Consider the following 19,238-nt stretch of genomic DNA (forward strand, 5'->3'; position numbering starts at 1 on the left):
AATAGGATTGAGTTCTTCTGTTATGAAAAGCCGTATGTGTATCCTCTAAAATGATAAGTCTAATCTTTGGCTCCCTGCTTTTCAAACTTTAGGTACAAGTGGAAAAAAAAAAAAAGGAGGATTCTTCTTCTTTCAGCCGAGAGATCAGGACACTTCTTTTTTCTATTTCAAAAGCTTTAGGAGGACGGTTAAAGAAAGAAAAGTGTGCATGTTGTGGAATAAGCCTACTTTATCACTTTGGGAGATGAGATTTAGATCCTTTAGGCACTTTCTCTCTCTCTCTTCCTCCCTCTCAACCCTTCTGGGCTAAAATAAAGGGGAGGGGAGGGGTTGATGAGGCATCTACAGCAGTTTCTCTGCCTACAGTTGGCTACGTTTCTGTAGCTGTGAGTCACGCTCTTGCCATGACTGAACCACCACTTGTCGATGGGCATATGGCGCATTTGTCAGAACTCGAAAATAAAACCGTCATAGGATGTTTTAAGAGGCTCGCAGGCTTTAAAAGGTGTTTGTGGGGGGGCGGAGGGAGGGGGGGGGGGGCGGTACTGTATCGCTGCAAGCTATTCTTAGTCTGAGATAACAACAGAAACGAGCGGCTCCGGTTGATGACATCAGCAAGTCGGATGCAGATTCAGAAGTGCGTTCGGGACAGAGAGCTGAAAGTTGGTCTTTTTTTTGCTGTTGTCATGGTTTCAACATGGGTTTTAAAATAGAGGCCAGTAAAAATCTGAAACCACACACACACACACACACACACACACACACACACACACACACAGACACACACACACACACACACACACACACAGACAGACAGACAGACAGACAGACAGACAGACAGACAGACAGACAGACAGACAGACAGACAGACAGACAGACGGTCTTCTGCTGGTTCCTGCCTTGTGTTTGCTGTTCGGAGGGTGAATCGGTGCTGCTGATGAGTCTTCATCACTCCGACTGTGAACATTCAGGCTGTTGCTGCTTTCTTTTTGATCGCAATCTACAATAACTCCTGTCACGAGCTGTAATTCTTCATAATACATTTCCTCTGGGTTACAGTGTTCAATGCAGATCCTGTCAGTCTGTCAGAGCTTATGTCCCCCCCCCTCACCCCCCTACATCCCCCCCCACCCTGCTCTGCAGAGGAATCTCAAGCTGCACCTATTGGGATCCAGTCAATGTCATAGAGAAGTCAACAGTCCTGTAGAATCACATGTCAGGTTTGCACATATTACCTTTAAAATGCTTTTACGCTGGAAAATCATCAGGTTTAATTGAAGTCAGAGCGTGTTGGGTGTTAATGTTTATTAAAGTTCAGACCCATCACAGTTAATTTAACACTTTTTCAGATAGTTTTGAACACTCGCCTGGAGGCCGTATCAACAACACTCCTAATGAACACCTGTCAACTTTAAATACTCAGCACTGAAATTGTCGCTCTTATCAAGACTGGAAAAAAGAAAAAAAGTGCTGCGTGTTCAGAGAGAGAGAGAGAATATATTCCTCCTCACAGCAGCAGCAGGAACGATCAGGATGAATCGATCCAGATCAGAACTGATACTGATTCAGAGGAACATCATCATAGCAGAGCTGTAATGGGAGCAGATTGCAGGATGATTGTTATAATAAAGAAACTCTTGATGGACGTTGAGCTCAGCCTGGATGAAACGCTCGCTGACGTGTGAAGTGTGCTTGAACTGTTCTTACGGTGCGGCGGCGCAACAGGAATAATCCTCCTTAACTGTGGTCTGAAATCCGTTTAACGGCGCCTCTCACATGGCGGAGGTTTCACTACTTGAGATTTTCATTATTGATCGAATTGACCCAACCCTGACGATGAATATGTGTCCAGTGTGCTGTAAGTATCATCAGCATGTCCTCACGTCTTGCTGAATTTTTTTGGAAAGTCAGTAAACTGCTGGCACCCAGAGGAGCGTGACAACATTTCTACCGTGTGTGTGTGTGTGTGTGTGTGTGTGTGTGTGTGTGTGTGTGTGGCTGTGTTGTTCAGCTATCAGGGTGTTGCTCCTACTGGCAGTTTCCTGTATAATTGCAGCTGACATAGCTGTGTGTACTGCTGCAGAGGGAGATGGTGCAGCAAGCCGGCCAGGCCATTATGAGCCATCAGTGGAGCTAACTGCTCGGGCCTGTATGTCACTGATACAGAGGCCGCGTTAGTGCCGGAGCTCAGGGAGGAAGAGGAGGATGACGGGATTGTTCTTGTTGTGATGCTACCTGTGGCTCTTGCTTTTCACACATGTATTCACGTTGACACTTTGACTGCAGGATGTAGGATAACCTCTGTGTTTGTTGGGTATGTTCTCTTGTTGCAGGGCTGCAGCCAACGATTCATTATCAATAAATCTGCAGATTATTTCCTCGTTTAATCGAGCAGGTGTTTGGTCTATAAGGTTTCTCTGATGTCTTGTTCAATGCAAAACCCAACAATAATCAGTTTGCAATAATAACAACCTCAACCTGAAGAAACTGGAAGCAGAAAATGTTTGAAAAATGACATAAATGATTAATTGATCATCAAAAAATGACAAATTATGACAAAAAAATCATTAAATTGTCACATTTGAGAAGCTGAAATCAGCAAATTTGGGACATTTTTGCTTAAAAATGACTAAAATGATTAATTATCAACATGGTTGCCACTTAATATTCAGTTGATTGACTAGTTGATCAATCGATTGATCATTTCAACCCTAGTTGATTCAACTTCTGGCAACTTTTCATTGAATTATAAAACACATTTCTTTATATTTCTACTTCTTTTTTGCTCCTCATTACTTAAAGCTTCCCTCTGTTGTTCTAAACTGTGTTAGAAGCAGATATCACAGCTGTGTGTGTGTGTGTGTGTGTGTGTGTGTGTGTGTGTGTGTGTGTGTGTGTGTGTGTGTGTGTGTGTGTTCATGTCACACCACTGATTGGGGAGAGAGAGAGAGAAGCGGCGGCGGTGGCAGTGCAGTAATTAGTTCTGGGGCATTAACTGCTTATCACTGGACAGTTTTATTAGCCCCCTTGTTTTGGCTGGTTAGCCTTCTGGACATGGAGCCAAATGGTGCTCTGAGTTGCCCGGTCAACCATGGAGGAATTCCACCGCCACGCCAGAACCCTTAATGCTGTGAGAAGAACCTAATTGTGATTCGACTTCACTGCCGACAGAGCAGCCACATGCTGTGAAATGTTAAACACTCGATATGATTCGGCTTTAAAATCCTAAATACCAGGCGCAAGTTTTTATATAAAATGAGAAAATAAAGGCTGTCTGTTGTTTTTGGTTCGCTAGATTTGATGTCCCAAAATGCCAAACCATTTGGGTTTTTATCTAATCACACATAGAGGAACATCTCAGCATCACTAGCTCATGTTTCTAAATGCATTTTTATAGGATCATAATGCTCATATTAGTTGTTTTCCTAGTATGTGTTACTGACTGCTGTTAATGTTCAAACAGCATCTACAAACTCTGAATCTGATGCTTCTTCTTCTTGGATTTAAATGTGTGAAAACGCAGGACGCCCTTCTTAAATATATAATTTAATAATCAATGTTTATTTGTATGAAAAAAATGAAAATTTGCTATGAATTCCTGAGTTGTGATTGGTTTATAATTTAGTGTTTGTTTCTCTTCTGTTCGTCCAATGAGATGAGCCGGTTCGGTTGGTATGTTTATGTAGTTATGTGTGTGGTGGACTCCAGTAAGAATAGCCAGTGTTTATACTGGTGCTACTGGGGGGGAATCCTAATAAGGAAAGTAACAACAGTAGTAATCCTGCTATTTGACATTTATGGCAGCAGAGACAGTGAAAGAAAAGTCTGATTTTTTTGGGGGGGGGATTTGGACACATGCTGAGTGCAAAAAGTTTCCACTCTCAAGTTGCCGTTTAATGATGTGTATTTTTGTCTTTTGTAAGTATTGGAATCAGACCCACATGTTGAGGCATGTTGCTTGATCATCCATAAAGGAATTCAGCTTCACCACAACAGCCAAAACAGCCACAGAATGTGAAAGCATACTGGTGTCGTAACCATGGAGACTCGTCTGGTTCGCTGAGCAGGGCTGCTGGTGCTGGTGGTGGTGGTGGTGCTGGTGGTGGTACTTCTGTTCATCTTGGCCGAGTTAGAAGTGCAAGACATTCACGAGTATTTGAGTAATATTTGCTTTTCCTCTCGTGAGATACGCCTCTGTAAGTCAGAGACATTCAAATAAAAATGCTGAACACTTGTTTGGGCTCATGTAGCGTTCACTTACAACACCTACAGACATGAAAAAGTAAGTAAAAATCTGATCTGACACATGGTGTTACTGCTTTAGAGACTGTTTGAATGTCTCACAATTAAAAATTAACTGATTCTCCAGAGCAGAGTGAAAGAACTGGAAGAGACTCAAGAACCGAAGAAGTGACACTTCAGAGGCAACTCAGACTAAAAGCCAACCTTACATTTTTCACACATTTGTCACTGTTTCATTTCATTTGACTTCCTATGCGTGTTTTTTTTTAAAAAAATATTTTTTGGGGCTTTTATTGGACAGCGAGAGTAGAAAGGTGACAGGAAACAAGAGGAGAGACTGGGAATGACATGCAACAAACGTCTGCTGCCGGAATCAAACGCTGGATGTTGCGGATATGTGACATGTGTCTTAACCAGTAAGCTACCAGGGCGCGCTGTGTGTGTGTGTGTGTGTGTGTGTGTGTGTGTTGTGTTTTACTCAGGCAAACAGCTTGCCCTCTCCACCTGGCCGGGAGCTTTTAAAGCGCTGGTGGGAGACAAATACAGCAGGCCGAAGGAAATGAGACTTGAGAGAAGCCGACATGTTAAATCTAACAGTCAAACACCACCAGGTCGACTTCACACCACCCTGTGTGTGTGTGTGTGTGTGTGTGTGTGTGTGTGTGTGTGTGTGTGTGTGTGTGTGTGTGTTGGACTCTCAATAGATGATATTGTTCATGGCGTGGATTCAAACACACACACACAGAGTCACACACTCGCAAGAGCAGGAGCAGATATATATACCAACATCACACACACACACAAACAGCAGCGGAGGCTTCAGTTTACACCAATTCTACATGTTTGGACGAGTCAACAGGTTTAACAAGTAGCGACACATTTCACCAACAGAGAGAAACAGCAGACTGAGGAAATAACATTAAAACAAGTTACATTTCTGCATTATTTGATTTATTCTGTAGAAGAAAACATAACTGTTTGGTTGTTGCTCTTAAAGCTAAACGTTACAGCTGCAACGATTAGTCGATTAATTGAAACAGAAACTATTTTGTCTTTCTTTTAAAGCAAAAAAAATGCCAAAAATCAGCAGGTTTCAGCTTCTTTCTTTTGTCAAACTTGACAGTAAACTGAATATCTTTTGGTTTTGTTTGTTGGTCAATCGAGAAAAATAACGTAATTAATTGATCAATAGTGAAAATGAGTAGAGTTGACCTGCTGTCAGTCACAGTGAAACAGTGAGTGACTGGGTGAATATGTTGGGTTAGAGTGTTTACAGCCGCGGTTCATAATTATTTTAACAATCTATAACTGTTGATTTGTTTTTCAATTAATCAGCTAACTGCTTAGTTAATAAAATGTCTGAAAATAGTGAAAAAGGCTCAGAAACAGAACATACAGTCCATAATGTACTGGACTCTCTATTCATATATGATGATATAACATAGAAGAAAAGCAGCAGTTCCTCCCGTCAGAGTGACTGAAAACTGTGACACAGTTAATCAATTATCAATAATGATGAGCTAATTGTTTTAGCACTTAAAGTGTTAAAATTGATTTGTTGTGTTTCCCTCATTAGGTAAAATATATCTTTTACTAATCAATGAAATAACTGATAGTTAGATGATAAACTTCAAGCTTTACTGTGACTAAGTGTTCAGCTAACAGTCCTAAACTATATATATACTAGAACTTTAATAGTGAAGTACTTCACCGCGTACAGTCCAGGAAGTAAACACTCAGAGAAATGTGTCACAGGCCATGAATACTCATTTCCAAGCCTATTTGCAGATTTGTGTTACGGATCAGGATGTCATGAGTCATCCATTCATCCACCCACCCGTTTATCCCTCTATTCATCCACCCACTCATCCACCCATCAAGCCATTTTCACCCCCACCCATTCATCCATCCATCAATCTATCCTTTATGACGGGCAGTCATTCAGAGGGACGAGAGCTGTCGTCTGCCGATGTGTTCTGATGATTCACGGAGACGCCGTCGCTGCTGTGATATTATATGTGTGTGTTTGTGTGTGTGTGTGCAGGCTTGTGTGGGGGGGGGGGGGGGCAGAGGAGGAATTTTGGAAGTGACAGGGGATGTATAATGGGATGTCTTGATTGATAGGGCTCTGGAGAATGCAGAAATACACAGAGAGCGGGAGGAAGAGAGGGGGGAGGTGGGTGAGATAGAGAGAAACGGGGTTAATAGAAAGTGAGGGAGTGGGAGCAGAAGAGAAAATGAGCACCGAGAGAGAGAGGGGGGGGGGGGGCGGCGGGGGGGGGATGACAGCAGGAAGAGCTGGGCAGAGAAGGACAGGTGAGTAAAGGTAGGAGAAATGGAGCGGTGGAGCTGAACGTCCTTCAAATGTTCTACTTTGACCTCCGTTCACAGCTCTGGACTCCACTGGCATGGTGCAGGGCTGGAGGAGGAGGAGGGGGGGGGGGGGTGTTGGAGGAGGGTTGGAGGGATTTTGTTTACATAGTTGCCGCTTGAAAGAGCATTACAATTTAATAAGGCAATAATCTTCAAGGACAAATGGACTGTGACGCAGATGTTCACCATCGCAGCAGCACCAGTCCAGAGTCCTTCTCCATATCAGACTCATATCTCACCGGCTGCACTCGCTTTCCTCCCTAAGTGCTGTTTATCAGAAATAATAATCAAGTGTTATTATTAGATGACTTTGAGCTCAAATATGAACCCTTTTTTTTTCCAGGAGGTCAAGTCAAAACTTACAAACCGACCGGTCTTCTTAGCAGCAATAAGAGAACAGCTGGACTCACTTTATGAAAGAAACGTCCCTTTTGATATCGTCTGCTTTTTAGAAAATCACACGCAGAGTTATGATTTACTGATGTTACATCATGTTTCGGGTGCTGATGTCTCTGCTCTCATGTCTAGACGGCAACACGCTGTCATGTTGTGCAAAGAAGGATGTTAAAACAAGTTTCTTTACTGTACATGTAGGTGAAAGTTACTTGTTTTTATAGGTTTGATTGACAAATCCTAGTTATTCCAGCACTGATACTGTACTATGACTTTCTGTAATAAATGCAAAAGTCATGAAAGGTGTCTGGAGTGTGATTTTCTCTAGAATGACCTTAGCGGACCACAGAGGTCATTCATTGGCGCCACGTGTTGGAGAATTTGTCACATCTGCCTTGAGATGCTCTTAACGATGATTCATCCTGACTTTCTTTGAGGATATGAACATTTAGAGGAGGTTGTTTTCCTGCTTTTGCTCCATTAAATATTCATGAATGACCAGTCAGAAGACAAGATGCTGCAAGGAAAGGAGAAACAGCAGATAGCTGGTCAATAAAACAACAACACAACCACCAAAATATTACAAAAAACCATCTCATAACCTTCTGAAAAGAGTTATGCTTTTGAATCACATAGTGAGGAGAAAAAAAAACCCCAACCTTGTACAAGCAGCCCGAAGGCGCTGTGCCATCATCTGCTCTGTGTTTAAGTCTTGAGACAGCAGGTGGATTTGCTGCAGAGCCGCAGCGTCTCTTGAAGTTCACCTCAAACCAGGTGTTTAGCCTCTGAAGAGCTCGGCCTGTAATCAGCTGGAGCTCGGCTGGAATGATATGAATTCTCTTTGAACGTCGGGGCTCAGAGACCTCCGCAGCCTCACCACAACACACACACACACACACACACGCACACACACACAACACACACACACACACACACACACACACACACACACACACACGCCTTTTTGTTCTTTTAAATGAAAACTGGGTCTGGATGTCATTTTTAGTTATTATTTCTGCTTTTCTTTGTTGGTTTCTGCGTAACTAAATATGTTTTTATTAACCAACCGTGCAGGGATTGATCAAGTCCTGTCAATTTGAACAACAACAAATCTATGTGCTGCAAAATCTTTATGAAAGAAGCAAACAAATCAGCATCTGTGTTCCCCCCCCCTTTAATTTTCAAGTAAAGACGGAAGACGAGTCGCTCTGTTGTTTTAGTGCGTTTGTTTACAGAAGAGGAAGGAAGAGAGAGAGAGAGAGAGAGAGAGAGAGAGAGAGAGAGAGGCTGGTAAAGTTGTTTTGAAGTACGGTAATTCATCCATAGCATCCTCCCTCCTCTTCGTTGTTATTCTGAGACACTAGGCAGACTCGCAATACATTCATTGTTTGCTCCGTGCTATCGGAAGGTACAGGACTGCACTTTAAAAGACTGTCACCCACTTACCGGAAAGAAAGAGAGAGAGAGAGAGAGAGAGAGAGAGAGAGAGAAAGACAGAGAGAGAGAGATGGGAGGCAGAGAGAAAGTCATTAGGGCAGGAAGAGTAGAAAAAACAGAGCGAGCGAGATATCGCGCTGTGCAGCAGTGTGTTTGAAAACTGCGTGGTTGCCGCCCACAGTCCCTCAAGACACAAGTGTGTGTGTGTGTGTGTTGCATGTTCATACGTGTGCATGTATCAGAGCGTCTGCAGGTCTGTGTGTCAGGCTCGCTGGTTTACATGAGACTAAATACCGCTGTTATCCCGAGGCCTGCAGGAAGTCTCCTGATGCTTTGAATCCCTCAGTTTCTCTCCGTCTCTCCCTCTGCTGCTGCTGCTGCTGCTGCTGCAGATTAACCGTGAACACGTCCCTCACACACACACACGGATTTCTGATTGTCTCCGTCCTGGTTTCACTGTTTGGCTCCTGTTGTCTGCCTGTAGAGGTAGAAGCTCTGTTTCACCCGCCTGTGTGTATCAACCACTTCTATGTTTCTCTTTTTAGACACTCTCGGGTGCTGAGGATGTAAATTCATCTGTACATTGAAATATCTCGACATGAATGCAGTGTAGCGCCATAAATGAGCCTGAAATGTTTCAGTTTTAAATAAAATATTGACAATCATTGGAAGGATTGTCCAAAAATGTAGTACAGATTTTCGAAGGTTAACAGAGGATGAATCCTGATGACTTGTTCAGCACCATCATCAGGTCAAAGTCTGTGAGTTTGTTTAGTGCTAATTAGCAAATGTTAGCATGCTAACACTGGATTTAAACGGTGAACATGGTAAATGCTAAACATCAGCATGCTAACGTTATCAGTGCGAGTACATTAGCATGCTGACGTTAGCATTCAGCTTAAAGCAAAGTGCAGCCTCACAGAGCTGCTAGCATGGCTGATCTGAACACAGCAGTCGTACTCTGGTTCAGACCAAACACCCGCACAGAGACCGCTTAGAGGAACTGGTCTCGGTCCGGGTCCTAAATGAATTCTGTAGTGGTGGTAGGAACATGACCTGACCTCCATCTGACCAACTACAAGGCGTATGGCTAGCAGCTAGCAGCTAGCAGCTAGCCTGAGAATGAATCAATGTCCGACCTTGACTAACAACCGAGCACGTTCTTGATATTTGGGCAGATGGGAGCTCCTTCCTGTGTTTACGTTCTGGCTCGTGCCCCGGACACATCTGACCAATGAGAGGAGAGAACTCTCTCACCTGGCGTCCACTGGTTTTATTGTCTCTCATCTGCGTCTTCCTGCTCTCCTTCCTTTCCTTCCTTCCTTCCTGCATCTTTGACTTTAAAGACAGGCTGCTCTCCTTCTCCTTCCCTCTGATGAGCATCTAAAATGCCAAATATTCAGGTTCAAGCTTTCAACCTTTCAATCACTGGCACACTCTCTCTCTTCCTCCCTCCTCCTCCTCCTCGCTCACACTCCCCTATCACTTCACTGTAATGTTATCAGTTTGTGTGCATTTCTTCAGATAACAGCAGTGCAATGTCGCCTTGACACAAGTTTCTGGTGCCCAGTTCACTGAAAACCAAACACTTTGTAAGTCTGCAAAGAATATCATGTTTTAATTGAGCTGTTAGCATCAGAGAAGCTGTTTTTAACTTCACACAAAAGACATAAATGCTGAAGTTGTTGATGTGAACTAAAGGCCAAAGTCTAGATGAGAGCATAGAAATATGAACTAAATTAATTATCTACCTTTAGTTTTTCACAAATGTGTCACAAGTGCGAGGTTTTCACATTTCCCTCTCTAATGATGCCTCTTTTTCTGTAAAACTTTTTCTGCAGTGTCATTTTTTTTTAGCTATTATTATAAATCCTCCTAAACTCATAACCGTCGTCGACTTGCCTGCAGTTGGTGCCATATCACCGCTGATAGCGTTTCTATCAGTAGCAAAGAAATAAGCCAGACGCTGTAACAGTCACTAACCTTGACTTCCTCTCTTGTGTTTTTCATTTGCAACAATTTAAAAGGATCTCTAGTTTGATTTCTGCTGGCGTTTTTACGTATAAATCCCTTTACAGCAGAGCTTTAAGTAACATTCACCTCGTGATAAATATCAGCTGCTGAACGTAACGCCAAAATGCTCGCCGTCTCGCTCTATTTGACTGTGATAAATTCAGCAGATGGGGGGGGTTGGAGGGGTGGGGGGGGCATCTTTAGCCTGGCGAAAAATCCAAACCGTGGTACCTTTTTTTTTTTTTAAACCCTGCCAGTGAGTTGGAGGTCACATTGCTCAGTCCGTAAGGCTATCAGCCGTGGCCTGCTATTATCATAGAGATAAAGAATGGAGCCTCAGAGCTGAGACATCTGCAGTGACCGTGGAGGGACTTAGAGGTGGAGGGAGGAGGAGGAGGAGGAGGAAGATCCGAGATACTGACTGACTGACTGGCAGAGTGAATTATGTGCTTCCTGTTTAAAGAAAGAAGAAAACTTACTGAGCTGATGACAGACTGATGGGTGAATGACATGCTCAGTAGCAGCTGGAATAAATAAATAAAGTTTGATGACTGACCTGTTGACTGCTGAGCGATACGCTGCCTGTCGCTGCTCGACTTAACGCTAAAACACGGACTTGCATGTTTTTGATCAGCTGCCTCTTTATTGATAGATTTGTTGGGGTTTTTTCAGGTGTTTTATGGTCGCCTGCATGTCCACCAGTACGTCTAGAGAGAGATGAGAACTCCAGAAACACTTGATGTATGAAGAACAACTTTATTAGTTGACTGACGGCTTGTGGCCTTCATCAGGGTCATCATCAAACACATAACAAACAACGTTTAAATAAAGTCAGTTGGGTAAAAATATATATAAAAGACAACCAATCATCTACATCCAGACACGTATCAGCCAATGATGGGTTGGATATGTGGTCATGTGACTTCAGGCCAGTCGTTGTCCAAGGAGGGACATGAGTGACACCATATGGGTGCAGCTAGGCGGTGGTATTTGTGTGCCTATTAGATATGGCATACATTAGAAACACTTTGATTAGGATAATAACAATAATAATAATAATAATAGTAGTAATAGTAAAGATAAAAGACCTTGTAAAGTGCTGTGTATAGAGAGAGCAGATAGATGCATAATACAACAATATAAATGGATAAAAAGTAATAAAAAAATATAAAACTGATTTGTCAGAATGTGCTGTCTAGTATGAATCAATCAGTCAATCCACAAAAAAAATAACTGGCAACTATTTTTCAATTATTTTTCAAGTAAAAAATGTGAAACTCTTCAGATTCCAGCGTGTGAAAGGCAGAAGTTCGTCCTTCTGCTCTTTGTCCTTTATTACAATAAACTGAAGACCTTCAGACTTTTCATCAGACGAACCAAAACATTTGAAAACGTCTCCTTCAGCTCTGAGAAGTTTTTTTTTTTCACAATCTCACAATACAAACTATGAGTTGATTCATTGGAATAACATACGGGTGGATTAATTAATAATGAAGCTTTAGTTGCGGCCGCGGTGATGTCGACTGTAGCTAACCTCGTTGTCGTGGGTACCGCGCGGCGCCGCTGTAGGTCGGTATCCTGAGGCGATCTCAGGACCTCTCAGATACATGTTGCTGCATCAGAAATAAATGAATAAATAAATAAAATAAAATAATAACACGGTTGAAGCAGCGTGACCCTCCAGGTGGGATTCGCTTTATTTCCAGTTGCCCACGCAAGTCATGTGTTGCACTTTTATTGATTTCCATAATGATTTTAGTCGCTGCCTTCTGACTTCTTACTGGATTGTTTGTGTTGTTACTTTGTTCTGACAAGTAAAGATTATTATTATTATTATTATTATTATTTAATGTATGTTTCTCTTCCTCTCTGCCTGGTTTATTATTATCGTGCCTGCTGTCTGCTTGTGTATTATTATGAAGTCGGTGGTGTTAAAGGCAGATAGGACAGACACAGAGATGAGAATTGACCTGCATCACCAGGGGATGAGAGGAGATGGTTATCACTGCAAACTCATCACACACACACACACACACACACACACACACACACACACACACACACACACACACTGGATCATGTAAGCAATCAGACACAAGCAAGAAGGATTTTTACTCAAGAAAATGCAACTAAACACACACACACACACACACACACATGCAGCAGCATAGTCTGCAGCATCCAGGTGGCTGCAGCGTGTGCAGACATGAACTTTATTATCAGACTGTACCTGCACACGGCTGACCCAGATTAGTCCTCTTTATCACCGAGAGGAGACAAGAGACGTGTTTGCATTACGGAGCTGAACGGAGCCTGCCGAGGCCCGACGGGGAGGCGAATCAAACCCTGAACACCTGAAGGCTCCTGGAATAGATTTCAGCTGCTGTTTTTTGGGGGAGTTTGTAACCTCCGAATATATTTTGGGATCGCAGATATATTCTTTTTCTTTTTGACTTTGGAGCTTGTTTGTCTCTAAACAACTTGTAGAGTTTGAAAGTGAGTGACAGCTGTGTCACACATGAACTATGCAGTTTCATTCATACATTTTACATTTAGCATCTATAAGCAGCATGCAAACATTAATAAATATGAATAATCTTAACTTACACAACTGCAACACTGATTTAACGTGTCAGTTTTCTCTAAAAAGATAAATATGTGGCGCTGAATGTCAAAGTGTTTCATCTAAAACGAGATAACGATCCCCAGTGTGACACCTCCTCTTGTAAAAAATGATTCATAATATAAAAATAACTCAAATATCTTCATAGTCTTTGAAGTGATGAGTGAAGGTCAGTCAGCAGTTTGTCCGAAACAAAAGAGCTTTTTTTTTTTTTTTCTAATTTCTTGTGTGAAATAAAAAAAACTGGAGGAGTTTTAATTCCCTTTTAACTTAATGAAAGGTCTGCGTGTGTGTAAGTGGAGCTCTATAAATAGTCTCTATTAGGTTATTTAGCCCCATCAGAGCTGTCAGATGGAGGAAAGCGGGGCACGTTTGGAGGGAATTGGATGACACCTGGGAGGGAAAGTTCACGGATTGAAGCGCAGCCTCTGGATTAAAGGGCACAGATTAGCAAGTCTGCAGTGCTGTTTGAAAGGGGGGGGCGTGGGGGGGGGGGGGTGTTGGTGCATATAGAAAGTCTTGTGTTGCCCTGCTGCTGTCATTTTCTGTCACACTAGCAACTGTCCCCAGCTGTCTGTTTAACACACACACACACACACACACTTACACAAACGTGACCAGCTGCCCCCAGCTGTCAGTGTATCTCAAGTCTTAGCTGGTGGTCCCAGTAGGAGCATCACACACACACACACACACACACACACACACACTGTGACAGCACATATAGACCTTGAACCGTGTGAACAACACGTCTTCGTCACTACGAACACACGTGAGAAACAGATCGAGGAGTTAACGAGACGGACTGAAGACAGACGGAGAGAGAAACACAAGTTGAGCAGTGGGATTGGAGTGAGATGTAATTACTGCTGCTACCTACACGTTCTTTAACAATGATTGTGTTTCTGCCTCCTTTTCTTTAATCTCTCTGATGTTTTCTATCTCTCTCCCCCCTCTGTCTCTCTCTCTCTGTGTGTGATTGTTAATTCTTTCATGTTTCATTTCTGCAGCGCTTGCAGTGTTATAATTAGCCTACTGAGATGCGCAAAGCATCGCAGCACTTTCCCCCTTATGAGCTGTTAGCCTTCAGACACACACACACACACACACACACACACACACTCTCTCTCTCTCTCAAAGGCCTTATGAGCGAGCGAGCGAAAGCGCTGATGCTTCGACGTTCCAAAAACACAACTCTAATCAAAGTGGACGTGTGTTTGGCTGCGTTCGCAAAAGAAACCGCAATTCCCATGATTCCTCCCCGCTGGTTTCATTTTTTTATTTTTTTATTTTTTTTACTTCGCCTCAAATTAAATCCTCATTTCGAGGAACTTAAAGCACACTGAGCCCGGTGGGGTGGGGGCGGTGGTGGTGGGGGGGGGCATACGGCTGGATGTTGATCCGGTTCTTTCATCCCGCTAAAGTTCACATTTTTGGTTTTTCTAACGTCACAGCGTTCAGCCGCCGTGGCGACCAGGTGGTGGTTTGATCCTTTTTTGTGGTAAAACACAGGTCTTGTTTTGGATGAACAGATGATTGGACAGATAAGAAGCTTGTTTTGGGAGATAATAAATGGCGCTCCGGTCACCGCGGGGTTGCCTGTGTAACTCTATCTCTGCTTCTCCAGAGTACAAACCTTCCCGCTGTGTTTTTGGAACGCTGGGAGGTCCGGAAAAAGCCCAACCCCACCTACAGTATGTCAGGTCACAGTTTCCCCTGTTGTGTCTTTTTGTACATCTGGAGTTCAGAAATAGCATCCACGCCCTAAAACGAGGTGCAAATCAGAAGCTTTTATTCCCTTTTTTTATTTGTTATCGTACATTTACTAAAGTAGAAGAAGAACACTGGAAATAAAACCATAAAACATCTACAATTTGTCCCACTTATGCATGTTTCTCTCCATTTTTTTTTTGACTCTTTCCAAAGTCATTCATATGCAAATAGCAGCTTCCATTAAAACCCATGAACGGCACATTAATTTCATGTCGCTGAGGCTCAGATTTCTGATACATATGCATCAACATCTGCGCCTCAAAACATCCGGCATGAATTGGACATCTGCACGTTTCCTGAAAAATGGATGTTCCACCCTGACGATGTGGAGTATTAGTTTCAAGATAGATCATATTTACATCCTGAAGCCCCCCCCCCCCCGTCTGGTGCGAGGTGGTGTTTTCTTGTCCTTCTGTCATGTTTTCCCGCTCCGCTGGGTTTCCCAGAACTCTTGTGTGTTTTTTTACGAGGCAGGTTCACATCTGCTTCCAACTGTCTGTCACACACAGATTTTTTAGCAACTTCTTTTATCAGGAGCGGCCGGAAACTTTCCCGCCGGGAGTTGTTATTCCTGTCAGCTGGATCCGTGGTTGTTGTTCTCATAATTTCTCAGAAATCGAGTGTTTTTTTATCACTATCAGGTTTTTTTTTTCCCTCCTCCTCCTCTGTAACATCCATGTTTGTGCAGTTTATCCTTCTTCTCTCATCTCTTGTTCTCCTCCTCCTCTTCCTCCTCCTCCTCCTCCTCCTCCTCTCTGAACATGATTCATAATTCCCCCGGGGTCATTGGGAGTGTTTCAGGCTGAGCTGAGTTGAGTATTGGCATGACACACGGACCCTCTCCTCACCACCGTATGTTCACACATATGTTCCCGTCCGCCTGCCTTTTAGCAGCAGCTAACGGTGGAGCCCAGCAGACCGGATGGAGGATTTCTATTGTGATTGATTGCGTTTCTGTCGGACTGTATTGTGTTTCTACTGAAAGCTGGAGCTGCAGCTAATTACAGATGTAATTATGAGAGCAGATGAATCTGAATCCGTTTGAAACGCTTTAAAGTTTATTTTAGAGGACGTGCATCTCTGAGGTCACAGTTCGGTGTTGAAATCCATCCGTTTATAACCCGTAATGAGGTCTAAATGTTCACAGAGACGCTGTTTCTCTCTCTCTCTCTCTCTCTCTCTCTCCTCTCCCACACACATACTACGAAAGAACAATGCTGACTTCTTATATCCTCAAACCCAAAGCATAATCTCACGCTCCCTCTATTTACACGTTGCAAATCAGTCAGGATGAGAGAGCCGGCTAAACGCTTGGAATGTGCCTAATCTCCGTGCTAAATATCTAAATCTTATTGTAAAGGTAAACCGTTGTATTTGTAATCCAGAGTTTTTTTTTCTGCAATGCAAATCCAAGCTGCAGCGTCTCCTTCCTCTCTTCATCCAGGACTTCTGAAGATATTTTGTCGTCACAGCGTCACCTGTCAGTCTGGGAGCTTCCTCAGGAATCTGTCCCTTTTTATAGAAACTCTCTCCTCTGCCTTCTGTTTCTCAGGCTCTCGTCTCCCGTCTGTGCCAATAATAGAGGCATCAGCTGTGACTTTGGTTGGGGGGGGGGGGGGGATTGAAAGGTGACGGGAGGAAGAGATGGAGGAGGAAAGCTAAAGAAGGTGGGAGATTAAAAGGAGGGAATAACACGGGGAGCGGACTTTAAAGCGCCTCTGAAGTGCCAACGCTTCGGTCTGGACGAGATGTCTATCTCTCTCTGATTGGCTAACTCGGGGGGGGAATTCCTTTTGCTTTAATTGGCTGCTGAGCGGCGTTTCTGCGTCCCGGTTGGTTGCTGAGGGGAATTCCAGGGAAGGAAGTGCTGTACAGTTGGAGACGGGCTCTGTTACACTGGGATACTTGTGTGTTTGTGTGTGTGTGGAAACTATTGAAAGTGCACTACAGGGGGAAGAAAGTTAGCTGTAGGAGGAGTTCTTTTAGAGCTGCCGTGATTGGTCGATTAATTGATGAGTAAAAATGTGAAACTCTTACAGTAAACTCACCTTATGAAGTCAAACTGTGTGTGTGTGTTTGGTACCTGAAGCTTTTTCCTCCTATGGGAAGGAATGAAACCTCCGTCTTCCTGTCCACGTCCCTCATCCCATCATTTCCTTCCCATCAAACCCCAGTGAAACCATTAAAGTCTCAGGATACCACCCAGGATGTCTCCTTTATCCCCCCCTTTATTTAGGGTAGAGCAGGAATCCTGTAAGTGAAAGATGGCAACTCGTGTAAGTAATTTGGCTTTTTGTTGGCTCACAGTTTTCCTCCGTCAGCAGATTACAGTCTGAAAATATTGGAAAATCAAAGTCAAAGTTTACATCTTCACTGTGTCCAGGCAACACGTTCAAAGCCAAAAAGTCATAATTGAGAACCTCAAAAAAAAAAAGATAAATGACATTAATGATTAATCAATAAGAAAAATTGGTGTTGATGTTCAATCTCAGTCATTCATTAACTTAATTGTTCCAGAACCTTCCTGCACACAGTCGTTGATTAATAATCGTTTTATATCAATCAGAGACAAAGTAACACAGCAGACGACTTCTCTGAGTTTCTGTTGCATCAATTCTCTCTGCATGAAAAGAGATTATAAATAATACACAGTCAGATTACAGAAGGATAAATGAAACACAAACGACACGCATGAACCCACAGACATCGACTGACTCCTCCTCTAATTAGCAGATTTATGCACGTTGACTTCATGCTTGTTTAAAGTAACTTAACATCACCTAAACAGCAAAAACAACGTGTTCAAATCGAATAAATGTCTCTTTATTTGCACAGTACGTTCAACCATCGAGGAGATTCACATAAAACATGAAAGAAACACGAGACGTTTTATAAAAAGACACATTTAAATGAGATTTGAAGGAGTTATATAGAGAATATGTAACTCAGGACATCACATCACTGCAACACAAAGATAGCACAGACGATTACATCACTATGACATCACTCTCGCCAGTTGTCAAGACATTTTGCGAGCTGTAAATGTTAGAGGCATAAAAACACTCTGCGGTTTGTTAACAACATAAAATAGAAAAGCATGTGTTCTCTGCTAACTATAGAGTCACTGAGCAGGTTTCACATCGCGTTCTGAACCTGATGACAAAAGCTCATCTCTCTCTCTCTCTCTCTCTCTCCTTTTAGCTCACTGTCTCATCCCTAAATCCTGACTCCGCTTTCTCTTCTTCTCTGCTGTCACCTCTCCCCTCGATAACCCCCCCATCCAAGTCTATTCTGACAACCCCCCCCACCTCCACAGAGGAAGAGATGCAGTAAAAGCATGTGCGAGTGTCCGGTTAACTGTTTATTTATAAAGATATCCTGGTAACCTGATAGTGGAGCTTCAGGGTGTATCCAGGGTATTTATACGACTGCAGCAGCAACTAGTGTTCAGTCTGAAAAAATGAAGATTGAGCTTATTTTACTTCCTGTTTTATTTCAAACCAATTTAAAAAAAAGGAGGAATCAACATTTAATCAACTTGTTCTTTACTCGTCTGCTGTCGTTTCATTACGATGACTTTATTATTATTATTTTGCTTCATTCATTCCTTATTTAGCGATGCAGCTGCTGTGGTTTTATAAAAATAAATGAACCTCCAGGATTTTTTTTCTTACATCAAAACAGTAAAAAAAAAAAAACAAGGCTGTAGCGAAGCGTCGAGTCCTGAATTTATAAAAAGCCTCAAAAGTGTTTCAGTTTGTATTCGGCTGTTTTCAAGCTCTCTAGTGAGCAAAACTACCTTTTGTATTCTTATTAGTCTGATCAGTAAAACCCAATTAATTATCCCTGGATTTATGAAGCAAATACAACATGCAGCCAATTATATAAAGGTTTGTTTTCTGAACGCTAACGATCAGCTTTCTTTACATTTATTGTGTAATTTGCTTCTCTTTTGTATTCGTACAGTGTTGCTTAAACTGTTTGACCAACATCAATAAATCAGAGGATTGGGGTCAGTCTACTTCCTGGGGAAAAAAAAAAAAAAAGCTGGTTGATGCTTGAGCTCCATATAATGATCTCTGATGTTCACCAGTTCATTACGTCTTAGAATTAAAATAGATGCAAAGATTTGAGTGGCTTTTAATTTCTCTTCCCATCTTCCCGCCCACATCATCTGAATATGATCAACATGTGGGAAATCATCTCTCTGATGCCATAAATCTCATCTCTTACTGGTTTAAGTAATTTCAGGGCAGCGAGAGGCTCTGAAAGAGTCATCGTTAAGTGCCTGTTTGCAACAAAGGTGTCGCCATGGCGCCCGCTGAACTAGTTTCAAGCAACACAAACACACATAGTCTCCGCCCAGCTGGTCCCAGCTTCTTCT

The 19,238-nt window shown here is 42.6% G+C and overlaps 1 protein-coding gene and 1 long non-coding RNA gene across 2 annotated transcripts in view; one reads left to right on the forward strand and one right to left on the reverse strand.

Annotated features, from left to right (window-relative positions):
* dag1 (dystroglycan 1) overlaps window positions 1-19,238 on the forward strand; it is a 47,860-nt gene that overhangs the window by 4,554 nt on the left and 24,068 nt on the right. The gene's annotated exons all lie outside the window — the stretch shown is intronic.
* On the reverse strand, window positions 6,965-11,394 carry LOC137180870 (uncharacterized). Its single transcript, XR_010928070.1, has 2 exons — window positions 8,673-11,394; window positions 6,965-7,828 (listed from the first exon to the last, which is right to left on the reverse strand). It is a non-coding gene; the product is annotated as an uncharacterized lncRNA (long non-coding RNA).

Source organism: Thunnus thynnus, chromosome 4, assembly GCF_963924715.1.
Source record: "Thunnus thynnus chromosome 4, fThuThy2.1, whole genome shotgun sequence".
Lineage (NCBI taxonomy): Eukaryota > Metazoa > Chordata > Actinopteri > Scombriformes > Scombridae > Thunnus > Thunnus thynnus.